Source organism: Cryptomeria japonica, chromosome 6, assembly GCF_030272615.1.
Source record: "Cryptomeria japonica chromosome 6, Sugi_1.0, whole genome shotgun sequence".
Lineage (NCBI taxonomy): Eukaryota > Viridiplantae > Streptophyta > Pinopsida > Cupressales > Cupressaceae > Cryptomeria > Cryptomeria japonica.
In genome coordinates this window covers 641,114,157-641,132,684 of record NC_081410.1, presented here as the reverse complement: position 1 = coordinate 641,132,684, position 18,528 = coordinate 641,114,157, and positions in this window count along the sequence as shown.

Genomic DNA, 18,528 nt, shown 5'->3' with positions numbered 1-18,528 from the left:
AGTAAAACATAAGCTCAGTCTTGCTTAGAATCACTTAATGGCATACAACCTGGTCCAAGATCAATCTCACGTGGAATCATTAAAAGACATACAATTTGGTCCAAGCTTATTGGGTGTTGATGAAACATCAACTAATTAATGTACTAGTCCATGGACCTCAACAACCTCAAGAATCTAGCAACCATGTTCCAATTATCAGATGAGAACATATGAATTCAATAATAGATGATATGATGCTTTGGGAGCAACATCTCCACCTTTATCTATGTAAGCATGCACCCCTTCATCCTAATTAAGAGTATTTAAGGTACTAAGTATAATTAATGTTGAGCATGTCATTAGTGCTCAATATATTATACTTAGTAATATATTTATAAAAACATTGCTCTCAATGCTTAGCAACTCTAAAATATATTGTATGAATTGTTCATTATTCCATGTATTTTCAATTGGCAAATTCTTTCACTTCATTTAGAATTTTGAGAATTTTGAGGTGGTTCTTTTTTGTCATTTGATTTTGGAAATTCAATAAAGTTTTTGTATATTTTGTATGGATGCCTTTTCTATAATATTAGTAGATGGATGAGAGAGTCCACAAAAATATGCATTCTTAATTAGTTTATCCACAATAAGAGATAGAACATAAAAACAAATTGACTTTAGAAACCTCATAATGAAGTCTATTAACATTTCTACCTAGTATTGTATTGGAATGCCTAATATATTATAGAGGTACAAATCTTTATTTTTAGCTTGTTAATTTGTTGGAATATCAAACATTCCACCACAAACTTTTGGACACTCACTTTAATACCTTCCCAAAACAAATGTTTCCTTATAGGATGATAGGTATGAACAATCTTCTGTAATATATTGTTAAGACCCAAAAATCCTCTCTTCTAAGAGTCCATCTTAACACATTTAATGACACTAAGTATTCAATTTGTTTTACCCTAAAGAGACATGTATTGCTTGGCATAAATTTTATTATCTTCCAATTCATTAACAATAGGGATATGAAACTTGTCTTTATGAGTGATCTTGTTTACCTTTTTGTAATGAGAGAATGTTTCCTTTCTTAAGCATGAGCATAGGGGATAAATAGGAAATTTTGTTGGGATGAATAATGCTTCTTGGTATTAACTCAATGTCATGATTATGGTCTCTAAATAGAGGCACAACCTTATATTCTTTAAATAAATGTTGATGTTATTGAACAATTTCTTTAGTTTTGGGTTGACCTTGAGTTATTATATATTGCGCTTATATAAAATGTAATTGAGCCCCTATATTATGGGAACCTTTCTTGAGCAATTTCTCTGTCTTGTGGGAGCTAATTATTACACTTGGTAGTGATTGTTTCCCAAAGAGTTTATACGTTTATCCCATGCGTACTAAAAGTCATGAAAATTGAAAGATATTGTTCGTAATTGTTTAAGCCGTTGTACGCCCAAAACTATATCCACACCCCTAATAGGGATGGACAACATCTCTACATCTAATTGATACTTTCCCATTGATAGTTTAATACGATGGTATTTACCACTACAAGAGAATTGATTTTCATTGGCTATCATGATGAAAATTAGAGATTGGATGTATAAAAGGCTATCATGATGAAAATTAGAGATTGGATGTATAAAACAATTAAGTTCACAAGCTAACCTTCTATTATAAAAGTTGTATGTGCTGCCACTATCAACCAACACTTTCACATTTTAATTTTTTATAATACCAATTACTTTTAATGTTTGTGGTGTATTTATTCCATTCAATGCATGCAAGGAGATAGCAGTGTTTACCTTTTGCTTGGAATCCCCATTCTTGAGTTTTATATTTGGTTCTTTGACAAGTACTTCTCCGTCTTCTTTAACCTCATTTATTTTTTTACTACTAGAACAATTATGATTCCTTGACCCTTTGCTATCACAATTTGAAACTTTGTTATTTTATCTTTTCTCAATCTCTTCTTGAGGAGAGAATTTACTACTTTCTCTTAGGTTAAATAATTTGTCCATGCTTTCACTAGTACGATTAGTCACATGTTTCTCAATTACTCTCATTGTTTCACCTTTGGTAGTTTTTTGTTTCTCAATATGTAATGCTTGTTGCATAGATTTCCTAATTGTTAAGTTTTGAACAAATGAACGTCATGTTGAATTTGGTCCTTAAGTCCATAAATGTACAATTGTAGCCTTTGTAAGTGTGAGATTTTGCCAAGATCAAGAGCTCAATGAAATGTACAAAATAGAGACATAATATGGGACAAGAATAAACTGTATTCTCATCAATAGAAAATGATCAATAATCAAAATAACATAGTTACATACAATGTAGATGAGCTTGCTTATATAGGCAAGGCTAGGGATATGTGAGCACACAAACATGACATGTGGCTCAATAAGAAACAAGGGTAGGTAGGAAATAGGTGTGGGTAGGTAAGAGAAATAATATAATAGTCCACATGAGGTGGATCACCCACTGAATGTGGAGTGTAACAACAAGAGTGGAGTGTAACAACAAGATCAACACCATAAAAGGTGGAATTTCTCCTACACACACTATCCCAATGTGGCACAAACACCCAAGTGTCTCATACCCAAACTACTATGAAATGCATTATCCTAAGTAAACTTAAGTAAGTGTAATAATATCCAAAATGAATAATTATTTACACCAACAGTAAGGTGTCACCTTGAGACCTTGAAGTGCCATTCTCAAATGCTCAACATTATATTCGGCTAAGATTTGAATTATTTTTAAATAACTAGTTGGGTAAAATAGCTTCCAACAAATGATTGTTCATAAAAGGTTGCTAATTCTTTACTAAATTCGTGGCAACTAAATATTTGTTCTTGTGATTTGGTTTATTATGGTTGTACACACTTAAACTTTAATTCTGATAATAATTCATTTGTAAACTTCTGTAAACCCTCATTTAAAGATTTGACAAATGGATCAAGCATATTATCTTTAATAAGTTTCATGTCCTCATGCAATTCTTTCCTTAATTTTAGGTGGTTGAAAATGAAATGAAACCTTGGATTATGTATGTATAGAAATGACATTTAATCCTAAAGATGACATGGCTTTGATTGTGTTTATTTATTTATTTATTTTTGTTGGGTAAAGGGCCTAAGCCTAGAGTAGGAAATACCTGTTTGATTCACCAACATTTTACCTGCTCTCCTCCTTCTTAGTCTGGAAATAATTTTCTGAATGATTTTTAGAAGCTCCTAACATTTTAATGAGCCTAGAACTAATCCTTTCATAGCACAAATTTCTAAGTCAGTGATTAGCTTAACCAGTCAGATATAAGACCGTTTTGAAATGTTAGCTAAAAATTAACCTGGCCATGCCCATAAGGCTTATTAAGGTCATAAGACCATTAGATCAAATAGACATGTTTGATTTGCCAAAAGGTGCACTTATATCCATAATCTGCAATTACATGATTCATGCAATTCACTTTGTTAAAGAAGAATAAACAAATGACGAAACTAATTTGATCCTAATTATGATCATTCTTAAGTTCCATGACCTAAAATCAGTCACGAAAATCTTGTTTTGATCAATTAAAAATTTGGATCATATTATTTTAGTTATCAGGCATGAATTCAATCATACAAATCCAAACATCCCAAAATTTGGATTATACTATTTTATGTATCAGGCATAATTTCAATCATATAAAGCCAAATATCCCAAAATTTGGATTATACTATTTAATGTTTCAGGCAATATTTCAATTATACAGAGCCATACATCCCAAGAAGCTGAGCAGTCGACATTTAAATAATGATCAGATGAGAATTGGCAGCCACAGTCAACCAACTTCCCGACAACAGTTTTACAGAATCTTGGATGGTCTAATAATGAAGATGATATTTATGACTTTAATGAAAGATTGAAATTTAATCTAGTAAAATATTATACTGCAGAATAAAACACCATAACACCGGGCAAGAATATTTCAATAGTAGTCTTATATATTATAATAATCAGTTTTCACAACTCGTAATATTCATTAGATACAACTAGAACTAGGGGGATCAAAATTGGTGGTGTATCAAAAATATCATCCTTTGTACTTAATGTGACAAATGGCGCTTTTCTTCCATATCATCAGAGGTTAGGGTTTGCCATCATTTCTTTTTGTCCACTTAGACCATTCTTGTTAGCTCTGGCCAAAGCGTTACCAACTCTGCCAATCTGTCACCTTTGGAGAGGAAGTCGTGGCACGAAGACGTCCGCATGGTGCACTAGCGTCCCGCGAATCTGACAATCCACAGGTGGCCGTTGAGCGTTACACTTGAGCCCGAAAGGAATTGTAATGCCTCTGTACGTGCCCACCAATATCCGAATTCCTTCCTGGGTCTATATCTCTCACTTGGGAAGCATTTGGAGGGACCTTTTTTAGCAATTTGGTAATTGGTTTTTGCAGGTGGAGCTCTTGGAGAAAACTGGAGGCCATCCCACAATTGTTGCAACATTGCCAAGCATTCCAAGGACACCATTCCAAGCATTTCCAATCATTCCAATCTTTGTTCGTGATAGGGGAGTTATCTTAATCCTCTACCTCTTGCATATTTATCACTTTCATTTTCAATCTCATATTGCATTGTTATTCTCTTTATCATTTATCTTTCCCGTGGCTTCTTGGGTTGTTTGTGGAGGTGAAAACACCAAAATGGGGGTCTGACTTAGGCAGGCTCCAAAACACAACCCCAACATTTTCCCTTCTTGCTTGTGTGCAGATTCACAAAGGTAAGAGGATTATCATTTAGCGGGAGGCTTCAATTGTGGACTGATTGTGAGTATTTTTATCTTTCCCTCTTCTTTCTGTTTTACTTTAGTTATTTTGCATCTCACAACTTTTAGATTAGTGTATTTTCTGTTTGTGTTTTACTGCATTATCCTCATGTTCAAAACTTTCCATACGTGCTCTATACTTCATCCGTATAGAATGACAATGCGCCGCGCTAGTGTCCCAGCTCTGCGCGCTCATCTTTGGGACATAAGCTTGACAGAGCCGTCCGTGAGTCTCGAATCGTGGGTAATTGTCCTGGTTTGTTATTTAATCCCCTGACTCATCTTTGCACCAGTTCGCAGAGGTAATCAGAAGGACAATTTCTCCTCAAGGATCCATCATCCTTGAGGTGGCAAATTCCCTCTATTACATTTTGGTGAACCTGAGGTGAAACAGGCTTATCTTTGCATTACTTGCTTTTCGCTTCATTTAGGTGCATTTAATTTTTTTTTCTTTTCAAAAGTTTAAAAATTTGAAAACTATCTAAAAAAGAAAAGAGGAAAATAAAAAACAACAAAATTTTCATTCGCATTTGGTTTAAATTTCTACACTTTTCCGTTTATCATTTAAAACCAACTCTATCATTCAATGTCCCTGTAGTGTGGTCCTACACGTCGTGTGGCTTGTCTATGAGCTTTACAACTCAGACTACAACATAAGCTGTAGTCAGGATGTCATCCAGATGGAGTTTTTCCCCTGATCGTTACAGTCCTCCTCTACTCGGCACCATGCAGGGTGGGCAATCATCTGATCCCAATGAGTTATTGACCTCTCATAGTCTGAAATCTATTTGGACTGGGGGGCTTTCTCCTAATTCGCAACCTAACTCTCCTAGGAGTTCTACTCCGTCTTCCCCTCTTGTGATCAATCATGATTCTGCGGTCACTGTAGACTTTGAGAAGATCAATATGTTGGAGCAAAATCTGAGAGATTTTGAGGGTTTCTTGAACAAAGAGAATGTCCTCCCCCGGGTCAGGAATGTCGTAGGTACCTTGAGAGACATTGATGTAGCCATAACCGGTAAAACCATCAAAGAGAATCAACCGACTTATGCAACAAGAGTAACACAACAAAAGCAACAAGAAAACATAGAAAGATTACATAAACAAATCATATTATTGCCATAGAACTCCCGACAGCCAATCGGTTATCATCATACAATCATCATAGAACATCCGGTAGTTAACCGGTTACATGCAGGCTTCAAGCTAGATACAATCCAACCGAGACTATAAGAATGAACCGGATCACTAAATGTGAATCTCAATCCTTATTCTCAATTCTACTTCCTCTGCCCCTACAAATGATTACATAGTGTCATATTTATACCCACTGAAACATATCTGGGTCTGCCACAAAATATTACATTTACCAATGCAGAAAAATGAAATGTGTAACTAGGTCGACCCTAAGAATGAACAAAATCTTTCTGGAAAATAACAATCAAGAAGTGTGGTTCAGCAGGAAGGTCGGCCACACGCCAAAGAACATTGGACAAGACCCAAAATAGACCCACATGCCAAAAATCATTCCGGTAATGAAGGAAAGCCAACCGGTAAGCACAAAAACTGTCCTGGAACCCATAAACAGTCAACTGAGAACGATAACTGACTGGAAAAGAATCCAAATGGACTGAAAATATGGAATTAAGCACATAAACCAGCCTAGAAACCGAAAATAGGATTTGGAAAAAAAAGCAAGCAACTACTGGTACCAACCGGTAAGAACACAAAAAACTGCACATTGAACTAAATTGAAAGGAAATATTTTTGGTTGATACAGAATTGCTCCGAGACCGAGGATGCTCCTACATCAGACACCCTAGGTAAGAAACAATGTTCCATGAGAGGAAGCTCATGAACATCTAAAAGGATTCGGGATAAAAACTCCATGCTCATTTCTGATCCAAACATCTTCCTTGTCTGCCAACCTCTTCTTTAGCTCTTTTGGGATGTCAAGTGACTTCTCTACCCCCCGACTCTCTTTGTTTCTCTTCCTTTTCTTTAGATATGCACATTGTCTCTATTTACTGCTCTTTTTTTTCTGCAACTCTAATTTGTTTCTGCCACAAGACTTCATCCGGTTTGTCACCATAAGCTCTCTCTCATCTGGTTCTATTTGTCTATCAGGCTTATTTATCAGATCTTTCTGCAAACTCATGTCACCTTTTGGTATTACCTCTACAACCGGTTTCTCAGTACTGCAACTTTTCTCAAGACTCAAATTCTTTCTCCTCTTTCTCCTTCAAAGAAGTCAATGTGAACTTCTATCCATCCTTCTCAATGGTGACTAGGTTTCTTCTACAGTCATAAATAGCTCCTTTATCAAACTGCCATGGTCTTCCCAACAAGACATGACAAGCACTCATAGATACAACATCACATAAAACCTCATCCCTAAAAGGCCCAATATTATAATTCACCAAACACTATTCCTTTATTTCTATCTTTTCAATCCAAGCTTCACTACCATCTCTTCAGATACCAAATTATCAGTACTTCTGCTATCTACAATAACCTTGCAACACTTACCACCTAATTTGCATATAGCTTGGAAAAGACTCTTTCTCTGAGTAGGTCCGGTATCCTCACTGCTTTGATCCACCATGACTCTTTTGAACATAAGGGATTCTCCTTGCTCCGGTATACAATTAGGTTCGGTAACTTCACTTTCTGGTTCCTCATTTGCCACACAACTTCTTGCCATTCCTTGCTTACATTCATAAAATCTATGTCTGATTTCTCCACACTTGTAACATTTGCCAGGAAATTCTCTACTGGTACTGCCAGTGCCTTTCCTCTGTGTTTTTTGTTCTGGTTCTTTACTCCACTTAGGTTTTGATTCCTCAACATTGTGCTTCTCTGTACTCATTTGTCCCTTGAATCTTTCCTTCCCTCTATTCGTTTGTCTTCTTCTCATCTTCTCTTCAGCCTTCAAAGCATACTGGTAAGCTTCCTCAACTGTGGAAACCCTCAACATACTCATCTCATCCTGAATGTTAAATGCAAGTCCATTTATGTACCTCACCACCTTTTCTCTATCCATCTCTCTATGTCTAGATCTAATCATCACCTTATAGAATTCCTCAGTGTACTCTTTCACAGTCATGTTTCTCTGTTTCAGGTTCTGCAACTTCTTGAACAATTCCAACTCATACTCTCTCGGTATGAACTTGGCCTTCAATCTTGCAACCATCTTGCAACCATCTGTCTTCATCAGGTGATTTTCATTTCACCATTCTCCACTCTATCTTTCTGTAATTCTTTCCACCATAAGGAAGCATGCCCTTTCAACTTAGTCTGTGCCAACCAGACTCTCTGTGGGTCCTTGACATCCTCAAACTCAAATTATTCCTCCAACTCTCCGATCCAATCAATTAGATCCTTTGGGTTTAGCATTCCAGATAATTTTGAAACCTCCACTTTATGAACTTTACTCGCTTGCGCCACTGCTCTCAAGAATCTTTCCTCTCTTCCACCTTCTAGTCCTTCAACCTCTTCTACTTCAAGCTCTTCACTGTCTTCTTCATACTCATCCTCATATTCAAGGTTTCTTCGCAAACCAACCAAAGCATTCCGGATTTCGTTTCTCACTTCATTCTTGAAGTCCTCCATCATCTGCTCTACCCTTCGAGTGTTTGTTCTTCTAGGCGACATCTCCTCTTCTGCTCTGGTGAACTGCCTCAACTCGACGATCTGACTTACGGTTTCAATTGCCTCTCCTTGGCAATCTATTGAACACATGCACAATCTACCTCCAATTAGTGATTTGTCCACCCAAAGGAGTGCCTCAATGTTCACAAGCAACTCTTCCATTAACCGGTTCATAACCAACTCTGATACCACTTGATGTAGCAATAACTGGTAAAACCCTCAATTAGAATCAATCGGCTTATGTAGCAAGAGTAACACAACAAAAACAACAAGAAAACATAGAAAAATTATAGAAATAGATCATATTATTTCCATAGAACTTCCGACAGCCAATCGGTTATCATCATACAATCATCATAGAACATCCTATAGTTAACTGGTTACATGCAAGCTTCAAGCTAGATACAATCCAACCGAGACTCTAAGAATCAACTGGATCACTAAATGCGAATCTCAATCCTTATTCTCAATTCTACTTCCGTTGCTCCTACAAATGATTACATAGTGCCATATTTATACCCACTGAAACATATCCAGGTTGGCCACAAAAGATTACATTTACCAATGCAGGAAAATGAAATGTGTAACTAGGTCGGCCTTAAGAATGAACAAAATCTTTTTGGAAAATAACAACGAAGAAGTGCGGTTCAGCAGGAAGGTCAGCCACACACCAAAGAACATCGAAAAGACCCAAAATAGATCCACATGCCAAGAATCGCTCCGGTAATGAAGGAAAGCCAACCGATAAGCACAAGAATTATCTCGGAACCGAGAAACAGTCAACCGAGAACGATAACTATCCGGAAAAGAATCCAAATGGACCGAAAATCTAGAATTAAGCACACGAACCAATCTGGGAACCGAAAATAGGATCTGCAAAGAAAAGCAAGCAACTACTATTAGACAGTTCAAATAACCGAAAGACAACTGAGAGGGGGGGGGGGTGAATTAGTTATCTCATATTACCGAAACTTTATGCAATTAAAAATTTAATACCGGAACCCAGAAGATCAATACTGGAATGCATAAACAAATACCAAAATAGTAGATAAACCAATTAAGCATAGAGAATAAATACCATCCACATGACACCAAGATTTGTACGTGGAAAACCTGGTAAAGGGAAAAACCACGATGGGAAGCCTACCCACAGTCAGATAATACTTATGCAGTAAGTATGTTAGACACAATGTGCCACTGAGAGGGGGGTGAATCAGTGACACTTAATTTCTTTTCCCTTAAACTCCTAAGTATGTGTACCGGTTAACATACTAAAGCCGAGATAATGTATCGGTATGATAAGGATAAATTACTCAATGCAATCACACACAAGGGGACATCACATAACACCAGCATATATGAGGAAAACCCAAGATGGGAAAAAGCTCGGTGAGAAATGTTGCTGGAGTCCACTGCTCCAATCTAGCCTCATAATGAATCTCTAATTACAATGTTTAGGGCACCAAATCAAGGAGCACCAACCCTTAATTTAGGGCACCAACCCAAGGAGCACCAACCCTTGATTTAGGGAACCAACCCAAGGAGCTACAACCCCTACACCGAGCTCCAACTCAGTGGTCTACTATGAGTATATTCAAATACAAAATTAATAGTCTTGTTACAAATGGATTTTGTAATTCTTTTGCAAATCCCTTTACCGGTTCTCTACTTACCAATTCACAACTGGTTCTCTGCTCACCTCACTGCTACAACCCTATCTCCAGATGCAACTTACTCTCTGCAGCACCTTGCTCTATGCTGCACCCTTGCCGGTTCAAACTTTTCTCCTTCTCTACCGGTTCTGCACTCTGCCGGTTCTCTCTTCTCTCTACTACACCACTACTCTCCATCGATACTACACTGTCGGTTCTATGCCTGCCTTCTCTGCAATAATCTGCAACTCTTCTCTGCCGGCATGGTCACTTCTGGTTCTCTCTTCTGTTAGATCCAGTGGCTGACTGTCGATTACCTCACTGATGCTGGTTGAACACTTCAACCCTGTTCTTCCTCACACTTACTCTCTTCTTCTTCTTCTTCTTCTTGGTGAGCACTTGATTGATTTCCTCTCACATGCAGGAACACTCTTTCATTCAGCGACAACCTTCATCGATTTTGGCTTGCATATTTATAAACTAGTTTTGCCACAAAAAACCAATTCAAACTTCGGGCAGTTAGGGTTTCCTCATCAACCTCAAGGCAAACCAAATCCAATAAGATCTCATCAGATCTGATCACCTAGATTGATGAACTGCAACTCATCAATCAATCCTGCCATTGTCGTGCCTTTCTGATCATGCCTTCTATATTTAGCAACCTGCATTTAACCTGTCAGTGGATTTCTTGGTCGATCACCAATAATGGTTTTGCGGTTCCATTCACTTGACTCGATCTACTCAAATAGTCTATGCTGGCTCTCTATTTTTTGTTTGACCTCGAGCCGTAAACCTCTGCCGCACATCCCATGAATCACGCAGTCAACATAAATGTCGACCTGTCACCAACTACCTCACCGACAACACATTCACCGACTTGTGCATTCATGCCACATCAATTCCACATGGCCCCTGTGTCAGCATCCACCTTTACTGGATTATCAGTGTCAGTATGGATACGATCACAAACCAACTCCATTACTGAGTTCTTCTGCCGGTTATACCCTAACCAGTCTGCCTTCACCTTGCACTCTGCTTCTCTTCCGATGGAATACTCAAGTGATCATCACATTTGCTAACCTACCTTATGCACATCCTCATCAGATGGGAGTCTTTTGCATCTGCACTTTGTCTGCATTACCCGTGGACATACTTACCGGTAGGCACCCTTGATGACACCATGTCATCAAGCTTCAACTGTTTCCATCTTCAATATGACAATGTCCTCTGTCTGTAGCTATTCCAACTTTGCCTTCTTTATCCTCAGCTTGGACATCATCTCAACTGGTTTTTCAAAGTGACAAACCCATCACTTCTTTACCTATCCCGATACCTCATTCTACCTTTTTTGTCCCGGTGGCATAACATGCCAACTCTTTCTGATCCAATGCACATTTATGATTTCATGCACCTGACGCATCTTTGTGATTCACCAGTAGATCCAGTGTGAGTCTTCAAAATCATGTCTTTAACTCTTCTGTCTTATCTCACAGAACCATGATGCACACTTTGCATAATAGGAGATAAGCTCCACTTACCGATGGGAGTGGATCCTTATCATCTGCATCCTGCAATGCACCAATGTGGCTTCCCTATTTGAGTAACATATCTTCAAACATTCACTGTCAGTCATCTCTTCAAATGGTGACTGCATCTTTATCTGGTGGGAGTCCTATTGTTTTGCATCCGCACATAGCATACTAGTGACCTGCACATCCTTCCCCTCTAGTGTTGATGTGATTTAGGTAACATTTCGCATCTTCATCACAATCAACATCCAAGCATCTTGCTCACCCTTCTTGTGCACTAGTCATAAGCTTGCCGATTGGCAACCACACATTGTCAACACATCACTTACCAGTTGACATACTCTACTTACCCATGACAGACTATACCAGTAACCTGCTAGAGTAGTTAAAATCAATGACTGCACATTAACTATATTCCCATACCGGTTGTCCTCCTATACTGGTTGACATCAATAACAACACAATGCCGACAACCTGCACTAGCAGAAAGGCCAACAACCTAGAGCACACTGCTCATCACAAAAGGAGTCTCATTGACTACATACAAATCTAGACTACAATACAGAGGGAAGAATGAACTGCAAAGATAGCATCTCTTATGCTTGAGTACAGTTCTAGTTAAGCTCAATATCGGAGGACTAAATCCTTTACATAAACGCAACTCGATCACCAATGATCAACCAAATCCTCTGCTTGAATGATTATTACATCATTCGCTCATTACATCCTCACATATGATATACAATGAGATCTTACATCATATATATACAAACCCTCGACCACAAACAATAAGGTTGGCCACCAGACAATAAATCAATTACATAATTACAAAACATGTCGGCCTGAGACCAAACAAATAATATCCAACCCATAAGACATCCCGGAAACACATCAAGAAGTCCAATCTGCACGTTACATTTAGCCGGTCCATAACCTAGATAATACCGGGACCCAATTTAGGTCCACACATGTTAAATCAAAGATCCCAATCAACCAAGTCTCGAACATGATCACCATCAGCATCCTGAATCTCTACCAGAAGCCACACCAACACCACTTATGCATAACATCAAAGATCTTCAACAAAGCTTTGCTGGTGAAACCCTCGCCGGAACAACAAACCAAGCTTGCCAGCATACAGGATAGCATCCAATCACTAGATCAAAACCAACTGACTGAACATGAATCTGAGTAGCATGAATAAGCCAATTCCATAACCCAAACATACCGAAGCATACCGGATCATCATCATCTAATCCAGCCAGAAACCAAACATCTTACTGGGACCAGAAGGATACCAGTAAAGCAACCAAAATAGATATCATTGACATCAATGTCAAAACATCAATCCAACATATAATCAATTCCTCTAAATGGCCAACAATCGCCCCCTTTGACATTGATGAAAACACTAGATGTGAAAAACATCCAAGTGCCAAGAAATGCCAAATAAGTCTCCCCCAATGGAAGACAACCAATAATCTCCCACACAAAGATATAGAAATGAAGTCCTGAAACAAAGACCAAACTCCCGCTGTGAATGATATCTTTGTAAAGCTCTATTTTTCACACATATCTCTCCCCCTTTGACATCAATGTCAGAAATCTAACAAAAATATCAAAGCAAAAACAAAAACCACTGATTCACAAGGCTAACTACTCCCCCTGAGCAGTAGCATCCCTACATCAATGTTATTCATTCCGGATTGAATAATATCTTTGATAATGCATACCAGACTGATGCCAAAAAGCATCAATCAGTTCTCTGTCGGAGGGGTAGAAACCCCTAATCTGTCTTTGAGGTACTCAAATGATTCTTTAGGCAAAGGTTTAGTGAAAATATCTGCAATCTTCTCTTTAGTGTTCACATAAACTAGTCTAACCTCATTTTCTTCCACCTTCTCCTTCAAAAAGTTATACTTAATAGATATGTGCTTTGTCTTAGAGTGAAATACCAGATTCTTTGATATGTCTATATTGTAGAGTTATCACAGTGAATAACTACCGGTCCAATGCAATACACTTTAATATCCTTCAACATTTTATTCATCCATAGAACTTGTGTACAATTAGTAGCAAGAACAATATACTCAGCTTCAACAGTAGATAAAGAAGTACATGATTGTTTCTTGCTGATCCATGAAACCAACTTCTTCCCAAGAAAGAAAGTTCCACCAGAAGTACTTTTCCGGTCATCAACATCACCTCCCCAATCTGCATCTGTATATAGACATAAAGTAAAGTCATCATCCTTAGGGTACCATAAACCATATTTAGATGTACCTTGCACGTATCTAAAAATTCTTTTCACTACACTCGTGATTTTATCTAGGACCACTTTGATATCTTGATGCAATACAAACAATATTCATTATATCAGGCCTATTCTGAGTCAAATATAACAGACCTCTAATCATAGACTTGTATCTTGTAGGATTTACCGGTGCAGATTCATCTTTCCTTATCAATTTCTCACTTGTAACCATAGGAGTACTTACTGGTTTAGAGTCTACCATATGAAATTTATTCAATAATTCCGTAGCATACTTAGTTTGATAGATGAAAATACCTTTATCAGTCTGAGTAATCTGCAAACCTAAGAAAAAATTCATTTCCCCAATCATAGACATTTCAAATTCTTTCTCCATATTCTTAGAAAATTCCATGTACAACTTATCTTCACCTCCAAAAATGATGTCATCAACAAAAACTTCAATAATTAATATATCATCATCAGTGAATTTATAATATAGATTACTGCCATCATTACCTTTAGTGAAACCAAGCTTCAAAAGATATTTATCTAACCTTGCATACCAAGCTCGAGGTGCCTGTTTCAATCCATATAAGACTTTCTTTAACCTACAAACCATGTTTTTATCATCTGAAAGTGAAAAACCATCAGGTTGCTCAATATATACTTCCTCATCAAGATCCCCATTCAAAAAGGCACACTTAACATCCATTTGATAAAACTTGTAGTTTTTATGTGCAACATAGGCAATAAAAAATCTTATAGCTTTAATCCTGGCTACAGGTGCAAAAGTTTCACCATAATCAATTCCTTCCTTCTAAGAATATCCTTACAAACCAATCTAGCTTTATTCCTTACAACTTGTCCATCTTCATTTAACTTGTTCCTAACTACCCATTTAGTTCCAATAACATTCTTATTTTTAGGCCGGGGAACTAAAGTCCATGTGTTATTCTTCTCTATTTGATCTAATTCTTCTTCCATAGCTTTCATCCAACATTCATCTTTACACGCTTCAATTATTGATACCCATTCAACTTGAGAAATTAAACATACCTCATTAGCTGCCAATCTCCTTCTTGTCATCACTCCATTGTTCTTATCCCCAATGATCTGATCTTCTGAATGATTCATCCTTACATACCTAGGAGTCTTAAGATTCTTTGTTCCTCTTCCCGGTTCTTCAGTTACTATTGAATTTTCTGATACTGCCAGAGTAACTTGTTCAACATTATGTTTCAGTTAAGGTGTTACCAGTTCAGTTATGATCATTTCCACTACCGGTTCTTTCTCATAAACTTTGATTTGACTTCTATTCAGCTCATCCACCTTGACATTAGCGCTCTCCACAATTCTCTGCAATCTCTTGTTATAACATCTATATATGCTTTGCTTTCATTAGAACAACCAAGAAATATTCCTTCATCACATCTAGGATAAAATTTTCCAATGATATCATCTCTCCTGATATAACATTTACTACCAAAGATTCTGAAATACTTAACTGTAGGTGTATTGCCAAACCATAATTCATAAGGTGTCTTATCAATTTCTCCTTTGATATGTACTCTGTTGAATGTATAGATTGTTGTGCTCACTGCTTCTCTCTAGTAGATATGAGGTAGATTATCTTCCATCATCATTTTTCTAGCAGCATCCAAGATAGTTCTTTTCTTCCTTTCCACAACTCCATTCTGTTGAGGTGTCCAGGGAGCAAAAAATTGTCTGCTTATGCCATGCTTCTCACAAAAGTTGTTAAACTCACCAGATGTGAATTCTCCACCATGATCTGACCTTAAACATTTAATCTTCAATCCTGTCTCTGTTTTCACTTTAGCTTTAAATATTTTAAAATTTTCAAAAGCCTCAGGTTTCTCCCTTAGAAAAGTAACCCACATCATTCTAGAATAATCATCAATGATTAGCATAAAATATCTATCACCTTGAAAACTTTTAACTCTAGAAGGGCCACACAAATCAATATGAATACAATCAAGAACATAATTAGATTTGTCTTGTATACTCTTAAAAGAGGTTCTAAACTATTTTCCCATTTGACATTCTTTACATACTGGATCATAGGGATTCACAATCTTAGGTATATCTCTAATTGCCTTAGTTGAACTGATCTTTACCATGCAATCAAAATTCACATGACATAGCCATTTATGCCACAACCAAATCTCATCAATTTGTGTAATCAAACATGTCTTCTCACCAAAATTCAAATGAAATACATTACCTTTTATCTGAGTACCGGTTGCAATCTCCAATCCAGATCCATTAATGATTTTGCATTTTCCATCCTTGAACTATAATTGAAATCCCTTATCCACCAAATGACCTACACTCAAAATATTATGCCTTAAACCTTCAACATAATAAAAATTATCAGTATTGTACTTACCATCCAATGATATAGTTCCTCTTCCTTTGATCATACATGCTTTGTCATCTGCAAATCTAACCAAACCACTATCAAATTCTTGCAAAGATAGAAACTTCCTTTTATCTCTAGTCATATGATGTGAACATCCACTGTCAATTACCCATTCATCCTTATCTTCAATTTTAGCAGCAAGTGCCTTCTCTTTAGGTACATTCTCTTCCAGTTCCGAAACATCTTCCTTGATAGCCAAGAACACCCATTCCTTTCCATTGCCGGAACCACTAGTAGAGTCTTGTACCAATTCATCATCAGAATCAGTCACACCTTCCTCATCCACAATGTAGCATGATTTATCTCTATTTTTCCTGTACTTATACTTGTTCTGATATCCAGGTTTAGGCTTAAAATATATTCTAGCTCTCTTCAAATCTTGAATTCCTTTTAGGACATCTAGATGCAAAATGACTTATCTTATTACATGCAAAACATTTAAAATGTGCTTTTCCTTCATACTTACTTCCTACCGGTCCTTTAGGTACTCTTCTAGCAAATAGGGCTTCAAGTTTCTCAAATTCTTCATCTTCTCTCTTCATATCATCCAATTCGCTTGCATACAAAGTTTTCCAATCTTGCTTGCGAGTTGATGAGGTAGATGCATGAAAAGCAGGTTCAGACTTCATAGCTCCAGAAGGTCCAAATTCATCAAGCTCAAAACCAGATAATTTCCCAACCAAGGTATCTCTATTGACAAAAGTATTAGCCATTGTTCTTAATTCGTTAATTGTATTAGCCTTCATCTTATAAGTTGGTGGTAAAGCTCTCAAAACTTTAGAAACCATCTCATCTTCACTCAGAGTTCTGCCACAACATTGAATTCCCATAACAAATTCATTTACCCTTTCCATGAATGCAGTAATCCTTTCATCTTCTTCCATCTTCAAGTTTTCATATCTCACCCGGTAACCATCAAGTTTAGCAATCTTAATAGTAGGGTCACCTTCATTAAGAGTCTCCAACTTGTCCCATATAGCCTTTGCAGATGATTTGTCAGTTAATCCCATTATTTGCTGATTAGAAAGTGCACACAAGATGGATTCTCTTGCTCTACAATCATTCTCAAGATCCTTATCTAATTTTTCCGGAGGAGGATTGCTAGATGCCGAATTATAAGGTGTAACACCATTTTCTGTGATTTCCCAAATTTCCTTACCGAGACATCTCAGACGAGTCTCCATCTGAATCTTCCAAACTTTGTAATTTGTTCCATCAAGCCTAGGAATATCTATCCAAAAGATAGCAACAGATGAACTAGATGAAATTGAACTGTTAGTCACCATAGGATCTTCCTCAAACAGTTAAGCTTCTACATAGAGGACCAGAGCTCTGATACCAATTGTTAGACAGTTCAAATAATCAGAAGACATCTGAGGGGGGGGTGTGAATCAGCTGTCTTGGATTACTAAAATCTTAAGCAATAATACCAGAACCCAGAAGAACAATACCAAAATGCATAAACCAAATACCGAAATAGTAGATAAACCAATTAAGCATAGAGAATAAATACCATCCACATGACACCAAGATTTATACGTGGAAAACCTGGTATAAGGAAAAACCACGGTGGGAAGCCTAGCCACAGTCAGATAATACTTCTGCAGTAAGTATGTGATTACAATTGAGGGGTCTGCACTTGCAGGAATGCCAACATCCTAGAGCACACTACTCATCACAAAAGGAGTCTCACTGACTACATATAAATATAGATTACAATCCATAGGAAAGAATGAACTGCAAAGATAACATCTCCTATGTCTGAGTACGGTTCCGATTAAGCTCAATACCGGAGGACTAAATCCTCTTACATAAACTCAACTCGATCACCAATGATCGACCAAATCCTCTGCCATAATGATTATTACATTATTCGCTCATTACATCCTCACCTATGATCTACAATGAGATCTTACATCATATATATACAAACCCTCGACCACAAACAATAAGGTTGGCCACCAGACAATAAATCGATTACATAATTACAAATCATGTCGGCCTGAGACCAAACAAATAATATCCAACCCATAAGACATCTTGGAAACATATCGAGAAGTCCAATCCACACGTTACATTAAGCTAGTCCATAACTTAGATAATATCGGGAACCAATTTAGGTCCACACATGTTAAAGAAATGATCGCAATCAACCAAGTCTCGAACATGATCACCATCAACATCCTGAAT